This window comes from Pinus tabuliformis, chromosome J, assembly GCF_031772625.1.
Source record: "Pinus tabuliformis cultivar Carrire ecotype Pingquan chromosome J, CPIR1, whole genome shotgun sequence".
Lineage (NCBI taxonomy): Eukaryota > Viridiplantae > Streptophyta > Pinopsida > Pinales > Pinaceae > Pinus > Pinus tabuliformis.
In genome coordinates, this window is record NC_142295.1 from 147,929,632 (window position 1) to 147,956,584 (window position 26,953).

General features: G+C 37.5%; 1 pseudogene; it reads left to right on the forward strand.

Annotated features, from left to right (window-relative positions):
* Positions 1 to 26,509, forward strand: LOC149226065 (V-type proton ATPase catalytic subunit A-like; annotated as a pseudogene).
* Positions 26,510 to 26,953: the final 444 nt, after the last annotated feature.

Sequence of the window (26,953 nt, forward strand, 5' to 3'; positions counted from 1 at the left end):
ATGGGTACTTTTGATCTTCATTCTCTTACCACTCATGTTAATGCCATTTCTTCCTCCAGGATCACTCCTCGAAAAGGTTCATTCAGAACTCATTATTTTTTTTATCCTTCGCCCTTACCCCCCTCTACTAACACATTGGAAGAGGGGAAATTTGGTGGAATGGCATATCCTATATCTGTAGCAAAAATAATGTACTAATCTTTTGTGAATTCTATAGATTTGGACCCCATTCCTCTCCCATCAGAGGAATTGGATGGTGATGTGGCTCCGGTCTGGACTCTTGACTCTACTTCAGCTATGGACTGCCTTGGCATTGTCTTACCATCCAAAGAGGAAATCATAGAAGCAATGATTGGTGCAGAAAGACCGTGGGATGATTTTCATCATTGGTCATATTTTCTCCTTGATTTGCATCGAGTTGAGTCAAATTTGTCCGATCCTTCTTCAACTGGAAGTGTTCATAAAATTCTAAATCTTTTGGCCCCAACACAGAAGGTAATTTCCAATATCTCGGAAACCATTCCAATGAAAATTTCTAGTAATCCAAATATTATCTAGAATATCTTCATCGGAGCTGCATGTTTCCCTAAAGAAATCAAGATTTATACTGACCTTTTTAAGGAGTTTCGAGATGTGTTTTCTTGGTCTTATGAAGAAATGTCTGGAATCGATCCATCCATAGTTCAACATGAGATCAATAAATATGAAAACACTAAGCCTGTGGAAAAATATTCAACCGGTAAATCCTAGGAAAGAAACAACTATTAAAGTTGAGGTTGAAAAACGGCTTAAGGTGGGTTTCATATACCCCGTTCCTCTAACTGAATGGATCTCGAATCCATTCCATGTTGATAAAAAGAAAGAAACGATCTTGGTATGCATCGAATTTAGGGATTTGAATAATCTTGTCCTAAAGATAGTTTCTCCGCTTCGTTCATTGATTAAATCATTTATAAGTATGCTAGAAATGAGACATTTTCCTTCATGGATAGTTTTTCATGATCTAATCAAATAAATATTCGTCATGAAGATCGAAACAAGACAGCAATTATTTTCCCCTGGGGTACATTTACATACAAGAAGATGCCTTTTGGCCTAAAAAATGTTGGAGCTACTTTTCAGTGGGCCATGTCTTATGCTTTCCGCGACATTAAGAACATAATAGAAGTGTATTTGGATGACCTAGCTACTCATTCTCGAAAGAGAATTGATCATCCACATCACCTTTGTTTGGTTTTTGAAATATGTCATCACTATAAGATCCGGTTGAACCATAATAAATGTGTTTTCGCTATCATATCTGATCGATTATTGGGATTCATTGTGTCCAATGAAGGGATTCGAGTCGATCCCTTCAAGGTTGAGGCAATACTTCAATTGCCTCCCCTGTCAACGGTTCATCAACTTCAGGGTCTCCAAGGAAAAGCCAATTTATTAAGGAGATTTATTGTAAATTACACTGAGATTATGAAAGGATTTACGTTATTACTGAAGAAAGGAGTTCCAATTGTTTGGGACGATTTTGGTCAATGCTCTTCCAATTCTTTGAAAAAGGCATTGACAACTGCTCCTCTTTTGAGTCCACCCAATTATAGCGGGGATTTCCTCTTGTATCTCGTTACGGAAGAATAAACCATTGGTATGGTTCTAGTTTAGGAAGATGATGCTCTTAGAGAGCATGTAATTTATTATCTGAGCCGAGGCTTAGTCGATCCTAAACTTAGGTATTCTCATATAGAGAAATTGGCTTTAGCAACAGTTCACGTTGTCTAGTGGCTCCATCATTATATTCTTCTTAGAAATTTTTTGTGTTGGCTGACGCCAACCCAACATAATAACTGGAATGTCATCTTACAGGAATTAGATCTTGAATTTATGTCAGCCAAGTCTAAAAAATATTTAGTATTCACGGAATTGATTTCAGGGTTGCCTTGTGAAGAGGATGTTGTTTATGAAGAGTCATTTCTTGATGAACATCTCTTCCTAATCTCTTCACATTATCCTTGGTATGGAGACATCATAGTATATCTCCAGACTTCGAAGTTTCCTCAAATTTTTTCGAAGGATGAACGTAGAAAATTGCATCACCTAGCTAGAAATTATATTATTATCGGTGACACTTTGTATAGTCACGGGATTGACTCAATCCTTAGGCATTGTTTAACCTTAGAAGAAGTTGAGTCTATTCTTAATGAATGCCATAGTGGATCTTGTGGAGGTCATCTATCTGGGCTTGCTATAGCCCAAAAAATCTTTCATGCAGGCTATTTTTGGCCCTTGATTTTTAAATATTACATAGAAGCAGTCAAGAAATGCCATTCTTGTCAAGTATATACTTGGAAAATTTGCACTCATCTAGCTCCTCTTTTCCTCATCATCACTGTTGTCCTTTCATAAAGTGGGGTATTGATTTTACGACTTGTAACCTGGCTTCGACTAAGTGTCACAAGTACATTATCATAACAATAGACTACTTTACAAAGTGGGTCGAAACTATGCCTGCATTCAATAATAATGGTGAGACAACAACTCTTTTCCTAGTCAACCAAATCATTTCAAGTTTCAGTATTCCAAGGGAGATTGTCACTAGTCATGGAAGTCATTTCCAGGATAAGATGATGGATGAGTTGGATTTAAAATCGGGATTTCTGCAAGAGCATTCATCTCCATACTATCCTCAAGCTAATGGTCAGGTTGAAGCCATGAACAAATCCATCAAAACTATCTTGCAAAGGACAATCAATAAATCTAAATCCAACTGGCACATCATGCTATATCCTACACTTTGGGCATACCGGATGTCTATCAAGACCGCCATGGTTTTTACTCCCTTTAACTAGTTTATGGTTTAGAATCAATCTTCCCTGTGGAATATGAGATCTCATCTCTTAAATTAGAAGTTGAAATTCTTCCAAACACATATAGTCTTGAAGAACACCTTATTCATTTGGAACATACCGATGAGCAACATCGGGATGCAACCACAATGAATGAAGCTCATAAAAAGAGGGTAAAGGCCCAATATGACAAGATTGTGCATCCTAGGGTTTTCTCTGAAGGTGACCTTGTCCTGTTCTATGACCAAGATAAGGACACCTTGGGGGCAGGGAAGTTCAAACCCATGTGGTATAGTCCTTTCATCATCAAAATTTTTTTGAAGAAAGGTGCACATGAGTTGGTTGACTTTGATGGAAATGTGTTGACGGAGCCCAGAAATGGGCTCTATCTTAAGAAGTATTATTCCTAGGTTGTTGCCTAGCATTTTCTTTGTTTTGTAAATATTGTACATAGTTGTTTGTTTCTGTCTATGGGTCTCATGGTAATGTTGGTATTTTTTATCTGCTTTGGCAGGTTTTGATGGGTGATCTGACGTATCTAGGATTCGTCGATGCTGCTAGTAGACATACTCGGAACTTAGCTTCCACCGCTTGGGTAATATATTATCCATCTGATCAGTTTTTAGTCTCAAGAGGCATGCATATGTATCAGTCTTGCATCCAACAATATGGATGAAGATAGTGTTGTCATTAATTTACTATATGAAGCAATAGCTTTTGGTATTGAATCATTAGTCATTTATTTGGATTCACAACTGGTAGTGTCTCAATTAAATAACATATATCGTGTGAGAGATCCTTTATTACATTGTCAATTTTATAGAGTGAGATTGTTACAAAGATCATTTAATTTTATTACTTTTATTCATATTACATGCTAAGAAAATTCATTTGTTGATTCTATAGCTAATGAAGCATTAGATTGGCACATTAATCATTCATTACATTAAAATCATAAAACATCATAAAATCATGTGGATAGATGATCAAAACATTTTGAAACCGTTTGTATATGGATAGGAATAATATGTCCAAAATATTACAAAATGTGGACAAATGTCTTACAAAATTAGGGCTTAAACTCGATTATTTCCATAAAAGATCAGTCATATAAATCTAATTATGTGGGCCTTGCCCTAGTTGAGCATCATGGAAGAAGAAAAAGGCATTCACCACCCATCAGAAGAGTCACACCCACTCTCATGGTACTCCTACCACTCGCCTCTGAATGGCCTCAGGGAGATCCTCTATGGCTACCATGGGAACCTGGCGAGTCAAACTCTCCAAGTTCCTTTGAACTGTATGAAGGACTCTCTCGGTCTCAGTTGTTGCTCTCTCCATGTCTCTACCATGATGCCTATGCCTAGGTAAACCCTTAGGTCTCACTGGTCCAACATCTGCATCATGATCAAATAATCTTGTAAGATTTTTGTTTCACGAAAAAGATTTTTAACTTCTTAAGATCATATTCAAAATCAAAAAAAATCAAATAACATAAAAATTTAAAATTTTTACCCATCTCACCCCATGCAGCGCCCTCAGGAAGTGCTAGATCTAGGTCCTCTCGGTAGTCTATGCCTGCATAGGGATAGTCATCTATAGCTATGACTTGTTCCTCCCACCAGAGGAAGAAATCTTCATTAAATGTTGCTCGGATGACTTCACCTCCGCCTAGTCGCTTGATAAAGTATGCCCATCTAGCCATTCTCAAATCCCTAGGACTTCTGATGGTTGTAGACACTCTGGGTTAGAGTCTTGGTACTCTCTCAAAGAAAAAGGAATAAAATATTCTCCCGTAGCCAAAATGCTTCATTTTCTCTCGTCTCACTGAAGATAGTTGCTTCTTCATACAGACCAAGATCTCTGTACACAAGTCAAAGACTTTCGGATGAAGGCACTCTACTGCCAAGAACATGGCAGGTTAAGAGGCATGATGTAGAGCTACTGAGCCTTCTACTTTGATAATGGTGAAGAGGATAATCTTGATTGGTAGGATACTCACATTTTTTATCAGAATCTGTGATCTGACCTTATCTATCCATGGTGTGCAGTAGATATCTATGTAATCGGATACATTTAGTTCTCCTTAGGCCCTCTCTTTCATATCAATAGCATCCCCTCATCGGGAAAGTATTGCGACGAAGTAAATATCTTCCACATCAATTTGTAAGGGCATTTGATCAATCATGAAAGCCTCCTACTCTGGATCCCAGTAATTAACAAGTATATCTAACAACTGAGATTGGGTTTTCATATTTGACATCATGAAAAATTTGAGCAATCCACATCTTCTTAATGCATCCAATGCCATTAGATCCTCTAAAACCTCATTATCAACATCATTATGCTCCCTCTCCTTCCAAACAATTGCCATCCTACAAATTTAAGAAGATTCATCCATTAGAAGTCGAAATTTTCAAACTTCTCTGTGCGTACACAACTTCCTTAAATGACAGTCACGTGTACACTTGTATTTTCCTTTAAGAAGCTGCATGCAAGGATTTCTATACGCAGTTTTCAAAGGGACGACTCACGTACACATAGAGACAAATTTTAAAAATAAAACTCCTACGATGAAAATCGATTGAATGTATTCGAAATGAATAAATTGGATGACATTATGGATTTATAATTACGTGGAAGCCTTCAGTTGACGAATTGGTTGAGGAAATCGTGAAATGGAGTTGCCCAATTTTTTCTCCCAAGATCTCAAGCTCTCAACACTTGCAAGTTAAAATGAATTTTGGTGAGTTGAAATGTATTTTTTATATTAAAACTTTAAAACCCCACTTTTTTAAAGTTCATACTTTTTAAATTTTATTTTTTCATGAATTTTTTAATTTTTGTCTTGAAATGTTGGGGAGGTTGTTTTCCAGGGTAAATGAATACTTTGTGACATTTTTCCAACACTTTGACTCCAAGATTGCAGACCTATCATGGCAGGTATAGTTTTCATCGCTGGCATATAGGTTAGGACATATCACTTTTTCTACTGCATTTTGCATCTTAACTTCATACTGTGATATTTTTCCATAGGACCAACCCCATTATTTTGCGGTTTTAAAACCACTTTCACTCGCCTTATTATAAAATCGTAACATAATGGTAGAGCCATTCCTTACATGGGCTTCCTAGTTAGATCCTTGCTAGCATATGTTGCCCATGCTGCAAGAAATTCTTAGGCTCAAGAGTCCTCTTTAGCCACGCCATGACTCTGCAATGAAGCCTCATTTCTCTTCTTCTTCGCTATTATTCTCGCTTTATACCCTAGAGGCTCCCATATGTTAAGTTGTATTGTTGCTTTGCATATTGACTACTTGTACCTTTTTGTCCTTAAGTCAACTTCATTTGGACTCATGTATAAGCCACTTTTGACCATGACCTTTCTACAAGTTCAAACCATGCATTCATTAGCCTTTGTGACTTGACACCTTTTATCCATGGAAAGAACATTCCTTTGAGTGTTGATGACCAGTTTTCACCACCTTGCATTGAGCATAGGAATGTTCCAGTCCCAGGAACTAGTGCATCTTCCTTTAACACTTGTTCTTTCCACTGTACTATAGGCATTCTTTTATTCTTTTTCAAACTTTAAATATGAAAAATACAACATATATATATATATATATATATATATATATATATATATATATATATATATATATATATATATATTTCAAAAAGAGCGAGAACGGGACAATTACTTCCATATTTGATGGCAGCAAGAGTTAGTTATGTCACCCTTGAACAAATCACTCAAAATAAGTATTTCCTCCTTTGGGATGGTACTTAGTTCGACCTTAGGAGAACCATAACCTTGTTCTTGAGTCATTACTCCTCTGGTTGGTTATCTCTTCCAATCATATGGAGAGTTTGTTAATGCCTCCTGCATTGTAAACTTATACAAAGTTATTTTATGATGCCATAAAGTCACATATGAGCCATGCTATTGTTCAAGATAAGGTAACCTGTGTTAGCCATTCTATAGTGTCTCTTGACTCATTTTCAGTCAGCCATACCCAGTCTGTCAACTTATCTTCAGTATCACATCAATTATTTGGTCCTTCGCTCGTGTTGGTTAAGAAGGTCTCCATTGAATTCTTTTTGGCGGGTCTGCTCTTATCGACTCTGACAAATTGCTCTGAGAATAGGCCTAGAGCCACACCCTGGACTTATTTACATCATTGATAGGTGACCTTGTTCTCAGCATCGATCAATATCATGGGTCTTTGACTGGGTGGGTTCCCTTTTGTTTGACGCTAGCTGACATTATAACACATTGGTATTTATGCAGTACCATGATTTCCATTTGACCCTATTGGTAGATTCCTCACCTCTGTGTCATCTCTCACTATTGGTTGGTTCAGAGGGTTTCTGTTGTGCACTAGCTACATCTTGTGTACATAAGAAACGTACTTCAGAATGGTTACTTCATCTATTTTCATCCGAGTTCTTCCATATTATTGGCTTGCGGGTTACACTCACGTTGGTTGATGTGGGATGCCTTAACGCCTTCCTTCCAGCATATCTTTTCCCATTAACTCCAACTCATTGTTCTAGGAACAAGAGCTAGATTCCTTTTTTTATTTCCTTAGGTTTTACAGTCATCAGCGGCAGACTCCTTCGCTATCAACAGTGGGAATACATCAATGTCTCATGATTGATATAATCTCTCAAGTGTTTGACTTCAACATATTTATTCACACTTGTTAGATTGTACTAGGGTACCTTGACTCTCATCATCATTATTGGTGAGTTGTCTTGCATTTGTTAACGATATGCATCAAAAGCTGGTGATCAAACGATTTCTCACATGATCGAATTCAACTCATTTATTCCCATAATGTACCATCTGCGGTCAGTGAAGACCTTAGGTTGTGAAAACATCTTGGTCACTTGCCATCTCCTTCAGTTTTCTGCCAGTGTTACCAGCCACCCCTATATGTTGCATTTCATCTCAGCAATATTATATACGTTGACACCCGAGTTTATGTAGTACCACTATTCCACCTATATGAAATGGTACTATTATGAGGATCAGTTATTCAACATCAGTGATCACACATTCTTCGAGCATCATTGATTATATTTTCTTCTATATGTGATATTGAGACATAGCTCTGTTATGTTCCTTTATGGCTATGATCAGATGATCCACTATGTATTCTTCAGTCTTCTTTGTACACTTATGTATACATGATGGATCCTCTTTTTACTTGATCAATGAACATGCTTTACTATCTCTGAGCATGGGTATGCCCGCCTCATACATGAGTCTTCTTTCTGATTCCTTCTATAGCTATTCAGTGGGTTTGAATCTAGTGATCTCCTCTTGGGTCTTCAAATTATCTCTATTTATACTTAATACATTTCGGCCATCATGTACCCCTTCTGAACTCATATATTAGGGGGCATCTGTTATAGCATCATTCAACACTCATGTAGTTCTGATGCTCTGATATGGCTTTGGGAAACCCTTTCCCATTCAGACTTGATCATTTATTAAAAAATAATATTTTCAATTCCATACGCGACTCTGCCCTTTAAAAAGCACGTACACACATGGGTACCATAATACATAACCCACATACATAATTTAAAATATGAAAAAAATAAAAATATTTCATGTTTCTCAAGTGGGGTTTACGAGTTTCACCGAAATCTCACCTACAAGAGCCCGTGGCCTAACTGAATCAACTGATTTCTGGTGGTATTTATACACCTCATGGGAAGGCCTAATCATTGAAGGAGATAGGATATCAACATTATAGTCCATTTTGTCCCCAGATCAAGTTTGATTTTCCCTGTGCCTCTTGCACTCCTAGTCAAAGGAAACCCTTGTTTCCTTGTAGAGATGTTCATCTTCCATTATATGGCATCCTTTTTCACATGCTTGAGAGGTGATCTTTGAGGCTTGGGTTGGACAGATCCTGAGGAAGGTTTAGTTGGTGTCATGGTCAGATCAATTTGTATCTTTCCACTACTATTTGTTGATATCAATAAAGAAGCTCTATCTTGTTCCCAATATGTGATCAGGTGCTCAAACTTAGGGTCAAAACTCAAATTGTCAAAATCTCTATAAATTTAGCTTCAGATCGAAGAACTCGTCATCCTGATTTCAATGGTGTGAACGGAACTCGAATCTGATCTTGTATGGAGAAGTTAGAGCAAGTCAAAGTGAAGGTTTGACTTGGACAAATGGCAAGAAAATGTGATGTGGCAGGGCTCTTCAGCGAATGGGGAAGCACCAAGTGGCACGCCACCATTGTCCCCCGCATTTCGCAAATCACATATCGTAGGTGGGTCGTGTTAAAGAATCGGCCCCAAGCAAGGTCAAGGTTGTGATGCGATAAATCGTAATCACACTTCGCAATAGGGAAGGCATTACAAAAATCGGCCCCCAATGTACTGGGTTGCGATGCGATAATCGAAATCCCACACCACAAAAGGTAGAGTCTCACATTATGTTACTCGTCAGTTCTCTGCCGATTGCGATTTGCGAAAGGATCCTAGATGTGATGCAGCTAAGGGTTGCAATTAATAGTACCGTCGAGTCTGCCATATCGCAATCTCACATTGCCCCTCGCATTCATAGACCATAAGACCTCTGGTTTCCTGCCGATTTTGATTTGCGATGGGATAGTTGGTGCCGATATATTATGGACCACTCTGTGGTGAAAATTTCACTCAGTTAGTGCTTTTTGGAGCTAATTTGTAGGATCATGTGGGATTTGGAGCAATTTGTGGAGCGAATAGTGGGAAAATTAGGAGAGGTCATAACATCTTTAGTTTTCCACCAAATTGGATGCAAAAAGAGGCTAGATGGCCATTTTTTGGACATTTTGGACTCATTGGAGCAGGTTGCAGAAGCATTTGAGCATTGTAAACACATATTTTTACACTTTTGAGCATAATAGAGAGGCCCAAGCCATTGGAAGCTAGACCAAGGAGACGTAGCCCAGGAGAGGTGAACTCCTTTATCATGTTCCTGTTGTAATGTGTTTTTGATGATGTTCTGTACATTTTTATGTTGTTTTTCAATCCCTTATTTATGTTAAATTGCTCATAAAATTAACATAAAAACTCATCATTTCACTTGCAAAATTTCATGAATCCTTAAGTACAATGAAAGAATTTTGTTTCTAATTTGAGGAGGATCTTAGCACAGAAATATAATATTCTAAATCAAATCATTTTGGTATTAGAGCACTAGGTTTTCTTTGTGAAAGAGGGATTTAACTATTTGCAAGTTTATGTCATGCTTACAAGGTTAAAACTCAAAAGAGGAGAAGAGAAGCTGGTTAATACAATCTAAGAGAGAAAAATAAATCAAAACAATCAACATAATCCTAATGCTCAGGTCCTGGTAAAAGGGTTGGTGCAAACCTCGCTTGACCAGGATGAGAGAGTGGGTACTACGGTCAATACTGGTTGTACTTTTGTGCCTTTGATAGCCTCCCCGACAACGACGCCAAAATGTTGGGGTCCTAATATTGGTTTATAGATTCAGTCCCTCTTTACATTTATTTGTCAACCCAGGGTCCGTCTGGTTATTTCAAGGTTATCATGCAAGGTCTATGCAAACTACAGGTTCCCTACCCAGCATTGATCAATTACAAAATACAAGGTCATTGGCCCAAAAGAGTTATAAATCAATGCAGCATAAATTAACAAATCGAGTAACAACATTCTTAAATAACATCAACCCTACGATAACAACAATCCATAGTAACAACAATTCTGAATAACGACAATCATCTAACATTAACAATACCATTAAAAGACATACCTATACCACACGAACTATATTCCAATGACACCTGATTTGAAAGAGTGGGCCCAACTCTTTAATCAGGGTCATGGCTGAAGAATTATAGATCACATCAAGTTAATGATATGTTTCTACTCTTATTAATTCATAAAAAGAGTACAAACTAAAGTTATGATGTTACAATCGAAACGAAGATCATTTAGTTCTTCTCAATTGTGCCATACTTATACACAACTATCATTACATGAAATAGCATAACTTAACAAACCTAGAAATTATGGTGATCTAATTGTCCCAAAAATATACAACGGTTCCTCAAATAGTAAACAAAATGAAAACATAGTAACAAAGGTGGATTTCCCAGCTATCAAGGCAGTTGGTCAGTTGGCTCAAGCCTCGAATAGCTTCACTAGTTCACAATCAGAAGCATCATGATGGGTAACAATCTTCTATACGAATTGTTTAGTAATCTACAAATAATTTCATCAGCAAGTCGTTTAAGTATTGTTCCCCTATGACTACCACTTCATTAATCAACAATTCAAGAAGACATGCCAACATGATATACCTTTCATTAATTGGGATACAAATTAACCTCATAAGAGCTATAAAGTAGATGAAAAGGGATAGGTGGAACTAGGTAAAAAAGGGTAATTTCATCGGCCAACAGATGGCCTGCAAGTTATCCCATGCATATTTTGCAGATGCATATGACTTTCCCATGTTTTGAATCAGGTATGTTGTAGTAAATTTCATTTATTTCCTGATCATTCTTTTGCAGGTCTTGACTTGATGGAATATTTTTAGTATAGCCATTACATATTAAACTTCCAAACATCTTATCCAAGAGATATTAATCTATATTTCATCCTTTCTCTCCATACTTGGTCTTTGAGCACAAGGACACCTTGCTTATATGCATTTGATTGTCCCTTTTCCACAAATTTTAATATTGCCAATACATCTGATACATCACTTGCACAATCATTTTCCTTATGAAGTGACTTCTTCCTCTTAGTTGTCTAATTCTTATGTTTCCTCGCCATAATCCATTAGATCTCATTCTAGCTATGTTGACAGTGCTAGAAATCCGCTAACAAAGGGGTCTCCCCATTATGGAGTCCAAACTAGACCTCAGACCGTTTGGAGAAGGAACCCCATCTAGATAATAGGTTTGACCACCATTATTCTTAGATATTTGCCTCAAATGAAATTATCAACATAAGAGATTATGCACAAAATTTGAGATAAGCAAGTAAGTTGACATTGTGAAGCACACAGTTGCATTGCAGATTTATTGAAGGGAAAAGAAAGAGTGAGCCTCTAGAAGAAAAGTAATAGTACCATCCTAAAAGAGACACACAAGAGCATGGAAAGAATCATTGATTAACCTACAAAGTATTTCACAAGATAACAATGATCATAAAAGCAAGTGGCAATGCACATTCAACAAGATGCATACCAAAACCAACGAAATAGTTCATTTTCATTAGTATGTATAAACATGAACAAACATTGAAAAAAATGAAAGAATGGTCTTCCAACATTCATGATATATGCATGAATTCACTTCAACTCTTCGAGATTTGTATATTAAGTGAAAGTTACAAGATACACAATTACAACGATGCAACACTAGCCCCAATAATGGAACATTAAGTCACCACTTGTTCCTCCAAAGAATGATCTTATCTCGTATGCCAAACTAGAGAATCCAAGGTGAAAAGACCTTTTTCTTGAGGCATGAGAGTGTATTTATAACAAATGAGGTGACTCTCCACCTCCCTTGTGACTCTTGTCCTCCCTCTTGACTCTTGAGCTCCAATGTGACTTTTTGAATTTCAGTGTGACCTTTGGGCTTCTACATGAATCTAGAACTTTCTAGTGACTCTTCAAGTTCCATGTGTGACCCTTGGGCTTCCACATATTTTACATTTTCTCATTTTCTAAATTACACAATTACATTCCACAAATTATGTGGCAAAATACATGGGACCAAACAACGCTCTTGTGTTGACACTTTGAATGACTGTGACATGAGACTTAAGATTCCTTTATAATATGTTATTTCTTCAAATCTTGATGATTTATCTAGGATGTCCTTCATCTTTACCCTCCAAAGGGTCTGGATGAGTGTTGGAAGCTTCATGAGTTGTCATCTCTTTGTCGTGGTCCAAGATTCCTTTACTCATGCATGATAGCACTTTTTTGTCTCGTCTTCACAAATGCCCTTCTTGTGACCTCTTCTTGATGACTTCCTTAAGCATCATCTTCCATGATGAGGTGATAGTACATGCAAATTAAAATCATTCACGGAAAGACAATATTAGTTCTATAATCACCTATATTTCTACCTTTTCTCATATGAGGCTTCCTGTGATGGGACATTGTGCAAAGGCATAAAGAAGGGGCCTAGGAATTGTGCAGTTGAGCACTGCAATGACCTAGAGATAGTTCTGCTTTCCACTTGAACTACGCAATACACAATAAGGGAGGGCTAATCAAGGTTTTGAATAGTGTGCAGATCCAGAAGACAAGGGTGATGAGCTTGCTGACTGAGTATGTGTGGTGCATAGTGATCAAGGAAGAGGAGGAAACAATTACGTAGTTGATATTTGCAAATACTGAGGGATGACCCAACTAGACACTAGAATTGCACAATGTGTACTTGAGGCAAGGTAGGATAAGACAATTTTGCAGTGATGGGTTTCAGTCAACAAGAGTGGCAAGACTAAACATTGTAGCTATGCTATTCACAGTGAATGAGGCGCAGATTCTTGGATTGCGTAGTTAAGCACTGCAGTGACCTAGAGATGGACCTATTGTCCACTAGAATTGTTCAATGCAAAATACGAGTCATTCTTGGTGAATGGATTGCATAAAGAGCTTATGTAAGCAACATAAGGTAAGGTCACTACCATGGGGATGCTCATTGTGTAGTGATGGGAAGGAATCCTTTGTATTGCGTAGTTTGTCATTGTAAGGAGCTAAATAAGTACTCATTATTGATTAAATGTGCTCAAAGCGCAACAGGGCAGAAATGAGCAAGGCTTTGTGTAGTGAGGTGGTACAAGCAACAAGGTTTCAGTGACTATGTCTGAAAGTTATCAATGCGCAATAATGGGAGCTATCCTCAAGAAAGGTTCAGTTCAAAAGTCTAGAAGGTATGAGTTTCATAACTAAGGCTTGTGGATGTGTAATGCTCATCACCTGGTTGAGCGTTAGTGCTTTGATAACATGTGCCTAATGGGAGGACCAAGAAGAGAGAATGGGATCAGTGGAATGAGAGAGAGAATGACATCCAGACAAGTCCCAAACAAAGATAACACACATGCATACCATAAAATACAAGACAAGAAAATGTACAATATCGAACATCAACATGAATATCTCGAAATTACAAAAAGCGACACTTGTTTCTAAATGCGACAATCAAAACGTAAGATTGTGACGCTTAAAATACAAGAGGTGACACAAGTGTCGATTGAAACCAAAAGGTGTGTTATGTCATAGGAATGTGTCTAAGACATGTTCTAATGATAAATATCATCAACTAGTGCAAGAGAGCATGTTGAAGTTGCCTTTAGGAGGTGTGCCATGGAGCTCTTAAGATGTGTGAAAAATAGTGAAAGAAACACATGCAAGAGTGAAAATGACACTCGCAAACACAAAGAAAACACAAGAGACACATGCAAGAATGAAAGTAGGAAAAAGAGACACTTGTAAAAGATAATGCAAGAAAAAACAACGCATTTAAGAGCAAAATAAAGTGAAATCCACAGTTGTGAAAGAAAAAGTGATAGTTGCGTAACTCACCTAGATGATGGGGCATTTGAAACCATGAGTGAGAGGCTTCTCCTTGTATTTCAATAGTGCATAGGGCCCAGAAGAAAAACATGAATGTGAAGATGAGCTTTAGACTGGACTCTTTACATAGGGAAAGTATACATGAAATTATGGTTAATACTGGTGAGTGCGCTTAGTGCATGTCAAGTAACTAGAAGTGAAGAGTGAATTGATTTACTTGAAGAAGTACAATCTCACAATCGACAAAGAGTGTGCAATCACTATTTGTAGAGGATGCCCTCACAGTGTTACTGTCCATAAGGATTGTGTAGTCTCTATCACTAGGGACTGCACAGGCACTGTCATCAAGAATTATGCAGGAATTGTCCACAAAATATTATGGAGTCTCTGTCACTGGGGACTGCACAGTTACTGTCATCAGGCTCTGTGCAGTCACTATGGTTAGGCATTGCACAGTTACTTAAGTGCAAGGATGTGCATTAATTGCTAGAATTTCTCAGAAGAGGTTTTCTATGGAGGCATCTCAAAATAAGTATGTCACTTTGAAACTTAGAATTTGAAGGAAGACTTCAACACTTGAGCAACATGAACAATCATGACTTTAATGACTTGAAATGAAAGATGGCATGACCATAAGGAGGCTCCAAAATTTGAATGTAGGAAAAATTTTGGAGGGTGTTTGTCACAGCGACAACAAGCTATTAAACTGATTCGTGAAGGACACACTCTGATACCAATTGTTAAAAATACTAAGAGGGGGTGAATTGGTATTTCACTCAATTAGTCACCAATTATTAATTTTCCCCCTTTCTTTATGATTTATTGAATCAACATGTAATTAGCCAACACCATATGGTAATAACATCAAATAACATATGCGTAAATTAGACCTTATGAGTAGTAATGCACAAGTAAACCATGAGAAACATGAATCATCAAAGAACATAAAAGCATCACATCAACACATGAACACCAGGATTCTAGTGGAAACCCTTCCGGGAGAAAAACCACCCTACAATTGCTTATCTTCTTCTTATTATTATCAACCTTCTTCTTTATACATGAATCACTAGTCACCACTAGTGCAAGCTCCAACTTGTAATGCACGTGAGAAAGCACCCATTGATGAAAGCCACCACTTCCTCAACTATGCAAACCACCAAGTGCTATAGGCCCTAACCTGTTGAAGGCCGCCACCTTCAAAAATTCCTCTAGCCACCACTCCCTAAATTAACAAATTACCAATTGTCACCAAGCAACCACTTTCCCGTTGAAGGCACCTACCATCAGACTCTTGTGGACTACTTTTCATCCATTTTAAAACTAGGGCCCACAATATCATTAGAAATCATCTGTAGGCCATGTTTCACAATTTTCAAACTAGGCCCACTATATTCTTCTCTGCAAAAACAATTGTGGACCACGTTTCATCTATTTTCACACTAGACCCGCTATATCCTTCTCTGCACAAACAAGTGGGGACCATGTTTCATATATTTTCACACTAGACCCACTATACCCTTCTCTACACAAACAACTGTGGACCATGTTTCATCTATTTTCACACTGGATCCACTAAAAATTTATGCTCAATACAAAACACAAAACCAAATCTGCAATAAAATCTTGTTTAACCAACAAATCTGCTATTGTTCAACATGTACATCGAATGGAAAACCCTAACAACAATTGTTGCTAATCAATTTGTTGTAAATCCAATTCTTAGCACCATAAGTCTCACATTCTAAAATAAAATCATTGTACTAATAACATTCAATAAACAAAATAATTTTTTTACCAAACCAAAGTCAGTCAATTTCAATAGTTTTAACTATAAACCTTTGCAAATCAATAGTATCAAATCATCATTCAACGGCATATGAAATAATTTATCTATATGGGAAATACATCAACTCTATCCTCAACACATGACTCTGATCTCAACCTGCAGAACAAAATATGTGCAAACCCTAGCAGTATCATATACTCTGACACTTAGTTCTAGCATCAAATACTGGCATTGACAAAGACTTAGTAGCAACATACTCTCACTATCATCGATATTTTAGCATATACCCATAGTTACATTCATGATTATTTCTCTGCTCAACATGTGCATCAAACCCTAGCAATAGCATCGAGACACTCAATATCTAACCAAAAATTCTATCCTCAATAACATAGCCTTTGTTCACAATAATATCAACCAACCTTATGAAAAACTTGTCAGCTCTACTCAACATGTACATTAATAGTGAACCCTAACATCATACATCAATAATAAATTCTCTGATCAACATATTTGTAACAATAACAATTGATAAACAAGACACTCTCACTATCAATCCAAATATCCTTGTGCACTACAAATTCTACCACAAACCCTAGTTCATCAACCCAACAATAGCATCACACTCAATACTTTGAACAACAACACTATCCTCAATAGAATGACCTCTACTCACAACAATACCAAATACCTCTGCATCATAAAACCTTTCTTCCCATCAATAATGATAAACCCTAGCAACATACTCCGACAAAACCCTAGCTCATCAAAAACAATTTCCCACACACATACATCAAATTATACAAGAAATAGCTCGTGACAACACATTCAACCAGCAAGTGGAATTATTGTTCACAACAAATGACAACAATATAGACAACCTTAAACATCAACCCTTGCAAACATAAATACTCTTAGGCACATAGAACATAACAGCCAAAGCCTTGTAAGAACTGCTCTCAACCATCATTGTATATACTCTTTGCACAATCAATGTACAACAATTTGATCAATATTTCTCAATCCATTCAAATCATTCTCTACGTGTTCACAACGCGACCAGTATCACAATGATCTTTGCGTACAATCCATACTCTGACATTCATACTCAGCGGACAATAGCTATACAGTCTTCTTCATTCACACTCCAACTATATAATGTACTTCATTGTTTCATTTGCTTTGATCTCATAACATCACAAACATTGGTCCTCTATACTTCTACGCATTATCTTTTCTTCATATCATTCTCCTCCACATGCATAGATATTTGGGAATCACACTCTATACGGGTCACACAGAAAACTTCACTAAAAAACAATTGTTGGTCTTTGCACTCAATCAAAACTCGACCCACAGGTGCACACTATAATTCAGTTCAAAAAAAAAAAATACATGGGTGACACACATACACAATCAATCCAAATCGCATTAGCTCATTTTCCTTTGAGCTTAGCACATAGTCATTGATTTCACGGAGATAGCACATCACACTACTTTATGCACACATCATCACACTTTAATTTAGATCTCTCACGCTCAAGTAAAATGCACCATCTCTCTAACATTCAGATAGGGATAGGAATACACAATTTGTATTACAGCAATCCAACACTCCCTCACATTGTCTAACCTTTAATTGGATCCATTGCTTTGCCATATTAGATCGATAAGTAGGACTTGATCCACGAAGATCTCAAAAGTTCACTTTTAGATTGAGCAGACAAAGATCTTCATTGGTATTAATTCGATTTTAATAAATATTAAACATGTGGAAAAACATCTCATATCCACCTGCGATGACAAAACATCGCATCCTATGAAAGAATACAAAAATAAAAATACGAGATCAAACATATATACAATAGGCAAATGTCTATGCCAAAGATTAATTATTACACTTTAAATAACTCAATCACTCAATTTCTCAGATCAATTTCCCATGATTTTTGATATGCGATGAGAGGTCTATATTTATACATGAATTTGGAAAGTTAACCAAGCTGACTCAACATTTACTACGGGAAAAAACCATGACATTGTTTGATCGTATCTTTGTTTCCCGCTGGATTCACCATTAGGACCAAATAAAAATACTTAAACTCTTTCCATAACCAAAAAGGACCACGACGACTAAATCAATACATTCATAACTATTTTGACCAGCTAAATCCATGAGAAATAATATTTAATTATGATGCCCCACACATCAATGATGGACCAGATCAGTTTAATTATAAAATTCCATTAGCATGGACTAGCGTGACCAAATCATTATGTACATTCAAGACTCAATCCAATCAAATATGATCAGTGAATCCATGGAAAATTTTATGGTTTAAGGTTGTTGGACACCTAATCCTCTAAGGGTTGGTGTGGAAGGTGAACAACTGAAGGGAGTCCAAGAGACCACTTGGAATATGAATCCAAGGTCACACCATGTACTATAAATGTATATCATGTAAATAATAGATGCAATATCATGCTTATCATTCATATTATGTCTGCCATGTATGTGCTTAACCTGCATAGGTCACCATGGTATCAAAGCAGGCGATTGCTAGTCCTGCTCCATTTTGAGCCATTATTTTCCTGTGAATATTGACATATCATTTAGGTTGCTTTGAGCGCTTGTCAACCATGCACTCTATATATTTTCCAATGCAAAAATGCTTCTGCCATTATTCTCTGTGGTATTGGTTCATCAAATCATTTCTCCTCTTTGCCATGTAATAATATGCATGATAGTTTTATTACATGCATTTTCGGCTCTGCTTCAGTGGCGCGATTGCCCATACCACCGTTGGATAAAGGTTATTTAATGCCACCACTCGGCCACTTGATTGTGTAATACCCTCAGCCCCTCGACTATCATGCTTTACGGCTCTGGTCCAGTGTAGTACCCGATACACCATATGTTATACCACCTCTGACGTTGCTTCCATAGGGTCATAGAAAGCCGACTGTCCAAGCCGATTGTGCCTTCAACCTCCATACTTTTGTGCCTCTGGCTTCCAGTGAGGTGAAGAACAGATAAAACCGACTAAACGACATAGAGCAGAGTGGTATGAGAAGGATGCTTCGCTGCTCCGAGGACGCTCGCAGTGATGGTATTCCAGTGAGGACGCTCATACCTAGTTCAACACGAGAGCTAGCACCGTTGGTAATGCTGCCTGTGCGTTAAATGTTTTTGAAGACCGCGTTTTATAACTATGGTAAGTATGTTCCTTGGTATATGTGTTTTATAATTTTGGTAGCATCGTAATGGTAATAGTGCTTTGTGTTAACTCATGCACAGTCTGCTCATACAAATTCACTCTCCGTTGTCTCCATACAGCTCCTCTGTTATGAAACCATCTCAAGAAAAGATAGAAAAGATAGATCAACGCCTTAGAATTCAGCCTCTTCGAGGGGGCAACCTCCTTTACATTACATAAATGAGCAATTCTTGGATGATACAAATGACAAAACCTCCTTTCTATATATAGGAGTCTAAGGAGTCACAATATAATCCAGCCGACCTAACAATAATAATATAAAGCCACAAAAATAACAATAGAGGGATTCTATGGGGCACAGAAATAACAATATGGGGGTAATAGGGGCACAACAATATAAATAAGGGGTATAACTACAATAGTAATGGGGTAATCACTAGTATTATAGGGACCCAACATGCCCCTCTCCTTCAAAAAAGTGTTGTCCTCAACGCTTGAGCAGTTCTGGATACTTCTGCATAAAATTCTCATCCTCCCATGTGGAATCTTCAGCGGATAAGTTCTTCCACTTGATAAGATACTCTGAAATTGATCGATTTCGTAGCTGTCGAGTTCTTGTTTCTGTGACTGCTTCCGGTTCCAATATAATTTTTCCTTCTTCGTCAAGTTCTGGCAATATTGTTTGAACTGGGAGCTTGTCGCCTATAACCTTCTTTAAACATGAAACATGGAAAACTGGGTGCAATCGAGAAGCTGCAGGAAGCTCCAATTTGTATGCCATAGTACCAATCTTTTCCAACACCTTGTACGGACCATAATACTTTGGTGATAATTTATTATCCTTCTTAGCTTGCTTTAGGGACATTTGCTTATATGGTTGTAGCCGTAGGAATACCCAATCACCTACATCAAAACTTCTTTCACTGCGATGTTGATCTGCCTGTTGTTTCATTCTATTTTGTGCCAACACGAGGTTATCCTTTAAGAGTTGGAGGACTTGTTGTTGATGTTCGATGTGATGTTCCACTGCTTGAACCTTAGAATTTTCTCTTAAATATGATGTGATTGATGGTGGTTGATACCCATAAAGTGCCATAAATGGGGTCATTTTTGTTGTTGTATGGAAGGAAGTGTTATACCACCATTCAGCCAGAGGCAACCATTTGACCCATTGTGTCTGTTTATCAGATACAAAGCAACGAAGATATCCTTCCAAACATTTGTTTACTATCTCAGTTTGCCCATCAGATTGAGGATGATAAGATGAGCTATGAGCTAACTGAGTACCAAGACAAGAAAATAATTCTGTCCAAAAATTTCCAGTGAAAATGGGATCTCTGTCACTTACAATAATCTTTGGGTTTCCATGTAGCTTTTGAACTGTTTCCATAAATGCAGTAGAAACTGTACTGGCTTTAAATGGATGTGATAATGCACAAAAGTGTGCATACTTGGTAAGTCTGTCAACTACCACCATGATGACACTCTTTCCCTCAGACTTGGGTAAACCTGTGATAAAATCCATTGAAACCTCCTCCCAACGTTGGCTTGGAATGGATAAAGGTTGTAATAGACCCGGTGTCTTAATTGTTTCAACTTTATTTTGTTGGCAAACCAAACATTCCGCCACAAACTTTTGAATATCTGATTTAAGGCCATCCCAAAAAAATTCCTTCTTAACCCTGTGGTAAGTTTTTAAAAATCCTGAGTGCCCTCCTAAGGGAGAAGTGTGCAATTCCATAAGAATCTTTTGTTTTAGCTGGGAATTCTTACAGAGGTATAAGCGATCTTTGTACCATAACGAATCATTTTGCCAGCTAAATGTATCAGAAGTACTGGAATCTTGTTGTAGCTTTCGAATAAGTGCCCACACTTCTTCGTCATTCTTCCATTCCTCCTTTGCTTCGTTTATCCAATCTGGTTGGATAATAGAAATGGCACACAACAATGCTTCCATATCCTCATCCTTTCTTGAGAGTGCATCTGCCACCACATTTTGCTTCCCTTTTTTGTAGATGATTTCAAAGTCATAACCCAACATCTTTGTGACCCACTTTTGTTGCTCTTCAGAGGATAATCTTTGTTCTAAAAAGTATTTAAGGCTATCATGATCCGTTTTTACCTTGAAGTGTCTTCCCATTAGGTAGGGTCGCCATTTCTTAAGTGCATGGAGTATTGCCAACATTTCCTTCTCATAAATAGCTTTGCTTAAAAACTTTCCCTTGATTGGACGACTTTCAAAAGCAATGGGTCTTTCATCTTGCATTAGAACAGCACCAATTCCATTTCCTGAAGCATCACATTCCACAATAAAGGTTTTTGTGAAGTCCGGTGTAGCTAAGACCGGTGCTTGGCACATTGCCTCTTTAAGATGTTTAAAGGCCTTTGTTGCTTCCGGAGTCCATGAAAATGAATCTTTCTTCAATAATGTTGTTAGAGGTGCTGCTATTCTCCCATAATTCTTAACAAACTTGCGATAATACCCTGTCAACCCAAGAAATCCTCGCAGATGCTTTATGGATGTGGGGATTTTCCATTCCTTAATGGCTTTAATTTTGCTAGGGTCTACCTTAACTCCTTCATGAGATACAATATGACCCAAATATTCCACCTCCTGGACTCCAAAGAAACATTTGGATCTTTTTGCATATAATTGTTTCTCCTCCAATAGTTGTAGCACCTTGTCAACATGTTCAACATGATCCTTCCAAGACTTGCTGTAGATTAGTATATCATCAAAAAATACTAACACAAATTTTCTAAGGAATGGTTTGAAAATTGAATTCATCAAACCTTGAAATGTTGAAGGTGCATTGGTAAGGCCAAAAGGCATGACCAAAAATTCATAATGACCCTCATGAGTTCTAAATGCCGTTTTCGGAATGTCTTCAATCTTCATTCTGATTTGATGATATCCCGAACGAAGATCCAACTTGGTGAAGTAAATTGATCCATGCAATTCATCCAGTAATTCATCAATGACAGGAATGGGGAACTTATCTTTAATAGTGAGCTTGTTGAGCTCCCTATAATCTGGACACATGCGCCATGATCCATCCTTCTTGTGCACCAATACTACTGGAGCTGAGAAAGAACTTTGACTCGGTTGAATTATACCAGCCTCTAGCATTTCTGCAACCATACGTTCAATTTCACTTTTTTGGACATATGGATATCTGTACGGCCTGATGTTTGGAGGAACACTTCCTGGAATCAGATGAATAGCATGATCATGATCACGCATAGGTGGGAGACCTTTGGGAGTCTCAAATACCTTGGAATGATTGTCCAGGACTTTTTGGAGATCTGGAGAAATAGATGATTCCAATGTGGAAACATCTAGCGAACATAATTGTGCAATTACACCTCTTTGCTCCTTTTTTAGAAGCTTTGTCATGCCATTAGAGCTGATTATCTTTCCTGGTTTCCCTGCAATACCCCTTAATTCAACTTCCTTTCCTTCCACAGAAAATTTCATGAAAAGTTCTTGAAAATTAAAAGCTATTGTACCCAAGGATTGTAGCCATTGGACTCCTAGTACAACATCAGCACCTCCCATTGGAATGGAAAGCATTGGGCTAGTCAATACATATTCTCCCATGGATAGCTTGATATTATGGCACTTTCCAGAACAATTTATTGTTCCTCCATTTGCAATCATCACTTGACACTCTGGTGCTGGATATAGGAAGCAATTCAATTCTTTTGCTACCCTACAATGAATAAAATTGTGGGTGCTTCCTGAATCAATCAACACTATTACCTTTTTCTTCTTGATTTGTCCTTCTATCTTGATGGTTTGAGGAGTGGTAATTCCCGCCAATGCATTACAAGATATGGTCGGATTTATTTGTTCTTCATCTAGGCTTTGTTCCTGGAATATATCCTCTTCTTTTGACCTTTCTTGCTCCTTTTCTTCTTCCTCTTCACAATCTATGTAGAATAATTTCTTCTCAGCACACTTATGACCTTTTGTGTATTTGCTATCACAATTGTAACAAAGCCCTTTTGCTCTTTTTTCTTCCAATTGTTGTGGTGTCAACCTTGTAGGTTGTGGAAGACTATGGGCAACAACACTTCCGTCTTTATAGTTGTGAATGGTATGCTTCCTAGTTGCCATAATTTTGCTTTCCATTTTTCTTGCTAACCTGAATGCCTTCTCTAATGAATCAGGTTCCCAAAGGCGCACATCATGTTGGATATTATCCTTTAAAGACCCTATGAACACATCAATCCTATGCTCCTCTGGAATATCTTTTACCCTTATGTTCAATTTTTGGAACTCCTCAATGTGCTCCATTATTGAACCCTTTTGTTTGAGACTTATCAATTGGCTAAAAAAAGTGTTGCTTTTTGTATCCTCATAATGTGCTATCAATTCTTCCGTAAAAATTGCCCAAGTGATAAATTGTTTACGAGAAAAAAGCCATTGATACCATACAAACTGATTTGGTTCCAAATATAAAGTTGCCATACGTACCTTTTGTGTGTTTTGCACATTATTGAGATCGAAGAATTGCTCCATCTGTAATATCCATGTGGCGGGATCCTTGCCATCAAACTTCCTCATATCGATTTTTGGAACATGGTGAGTCTTCGATCCAACATTAGAGTCTATGGAATCATGATTAACATTTCTTTTGTTCTCATCATGAGTTTCCTTTACTACCTTTTCACCATTAGTGACCCTTTCTTGTAGCAAGTTCTTCAATTCTTCCATGTCTGTCTTCAAATCTATCTTCAAATTTACCATCGAATCCTCCATCTTAGCTTCCATGCCCTTTATCTTAGATTCCACGCCATTTATCTTAGATTCCACGCCACTTATCTTAGCTTCTGTTAGCTTTTGTGAGCGTGACATTTGTTGCACTTGTTCTTGTAATTTTGATATATCATGTAGCATTTCTTCCTCTTCTTCATGAGTCATGCTAGAGCTTTCAGGTTCCTTACTAGGTGTTTGCATTTTCTTTCCTCGGGGCATCAGTTACCGATAATAATGCTTTACTATGCCCTTTGAATTCCGTTAAACCAAGCTTACATAAAAATTTAAAAAAAAAACTACACATCTTTTTTCACTTTATAGAAGCCTGATATTGAATCTGATGTATCTCTGTAATTTCGGATCATCCAGTTCTGAAATTGCTACCTGTAGTAGCCTTCTGCGTCCTCTTTCCAATGCCACAAGTCTGAGCCAAATTGGATTCTCCAAGTAAGAGTTATGTGAAATCTCCCACAGTGACTTGCTTTTAGACTGGTTCAGTAGAGCGAACTTGTACGACGTGCCACGAGTCACTGTTTCAACCTTTGAATCTGAAACACACATACAGGAAACTACAGTCCGTCCTCTTTCTGTACCTTCTTACGAAATTTCAATCCGATCCCTAGAGAGAAAGTTATGACGATTTTCCCCAGGTCACCTGTTTTGAATGTAATTCAGGAGTCTGCAAAAAGACCAACTTCCTCAGATCATATCTCTACAAATATCACGCGAAAAGATCTGAAATTCAGACCCAAGGTTCAGCGCGATTTCTTCTCAAATGGGTTTTTTTTGCGACTTCTGAAACGTCACAGAAAAAATGTTATAGCGAAAATGCCACGATGACCTGTTTGGAGCAGCGAAACCCTAGAATCCAAAGCTCTGATACCAAATGTTATGAAACCAGCTCAAGAAAAGATAGAAAAGATAGATCAACGCCTTAGAATTCAGCCTCTTCGAGGGGGCAACCTCCTTTACATTACATAAATGAACAATTCTTGGATGATACAAATGACAAAACCTCCTTTCTATATATAGGAGTCTAAGGAGTCACAATATAATCCAGCCGACCTAACAATAATAATATAAAGCCACAAAAATAACAATAGAGGGATTCTATGGGGCACAGAAATAACAATATGGGGGTAATAGGGGCACAACAATATAAATAAGGGGTATAACTACAATAGTAATGGGGTAATCACTAGTATTATAGGGACCCAACATCCTCCTCCATAAATCTGCTCTTTGTTGTCTCTATACAGCCCCTCCTCCATAAATCTACTCTCTAATGTCTCCATACAGCCCTGGTATCAAAGCATTAACCATACATTTTCTCCATATACATACACTGTCTGGAGGTCCCACCGCTCTGCGTTAGCACCATACCATTGATGCTCTTAAAGGCCAACCACCATACGTTAAATTTTTTCCATATAAGTAAAATTTTCCAACTACACGCACAATGCTCGGCCTCAATACCACTATGGTCTCGGCCTCCATACACACAATTCTCATCCTCCATTTAATGTGTTACCACTTCCATACTTAGCCCTCGCACTCGGCCTCCATACCCGGTTCTCAAATACCACCATATTTGGCTGCACAATTGGCATCCTTTTATGAGCGGGCTGGTAAAGTTAAATGCTTAGGAAGTCCAGACCGCATAGGTAGTGTGACAATTATTGGAGTTGTTTCTCCTCTCAGTGGAGACTTTTCTTATCTGGTAAGTGCAGCCACACTTGGTGTTGTTCAGGTACTTTGGGGACTTGAAAAAAAAAAACTTGCTCAACGCAAGCATTTTCCATCTGTCAACTGGCTTATTTCATATTCAAATATACAAAGGCATTAGAATCTTTCTATGAGCAAATCGACCCAGATTTTATTTATATTAGGACCAAAGCTCATGAAGTCTTGCAGCGAGAGGATGATCTGAATGAAATTGTCCAACTTGTTGGCAAATATGCTTTAGCAGAAACTGATAAAATTGTTCTGGAGACTGAAAAACTTCAAAGGAAAGACTATCTGGCTCAGAATGCAATTATTTTGTATGATAGATTCTGCCCATTTTACAAGTCTGTGTGGATGATGTGAAACATTATCCATTTCAATACATTAGCTAATCAAGTTGTAGAAAGAGGAGCTGGTCATGATGGGTAGAAGATTACTTACAATATAATAAAACAATGTTTAGGAGACCTTATTTACAAATTAGAGTCTCAAAAGTTTGAAGATCCTGCAGAAGGAGAGCCTACCTTGGTACAAAAGTTTAGTAAATTGTATGAAGACTTGATGGATGGTTTCCACAATCTTGAAGATGAATATCGATAAGTTTATAACTATTAGTGGTGCTTGCTACAGAAGTTTTCTTTTTCTTTTCATACTATTAATCTTGAGCAGCTTAATCTTTTTCACATCTGTATTTTTCAATGTAGGCTTATTTAAATTATTGAAAACAGGCAATAGATTTCTTGATGTGCCGCAAGTTTGCTCATAGTGATTAATTTTGTAAAGAAAACAAGCCATTCTATTAATTTCCATTTTTCTCTCGCTTAAAAAAAAGAAAAAGAGCTGCTTCAGTACTCTTTTGTTGTAAGTGAAAATGGATTTAATTAGTGATGTATTAGATTTATTAAATACCTTGATACATTCCACTGTTGATGGGAAGGTAAACATCAACAAAGGCTCTCTCTCATAAATTCAGACATGTCTACAATATGCACAAGAACAAATTGATTTTTTGCAGCTTGAATCACAGCTACAGCAAGAGGAGTT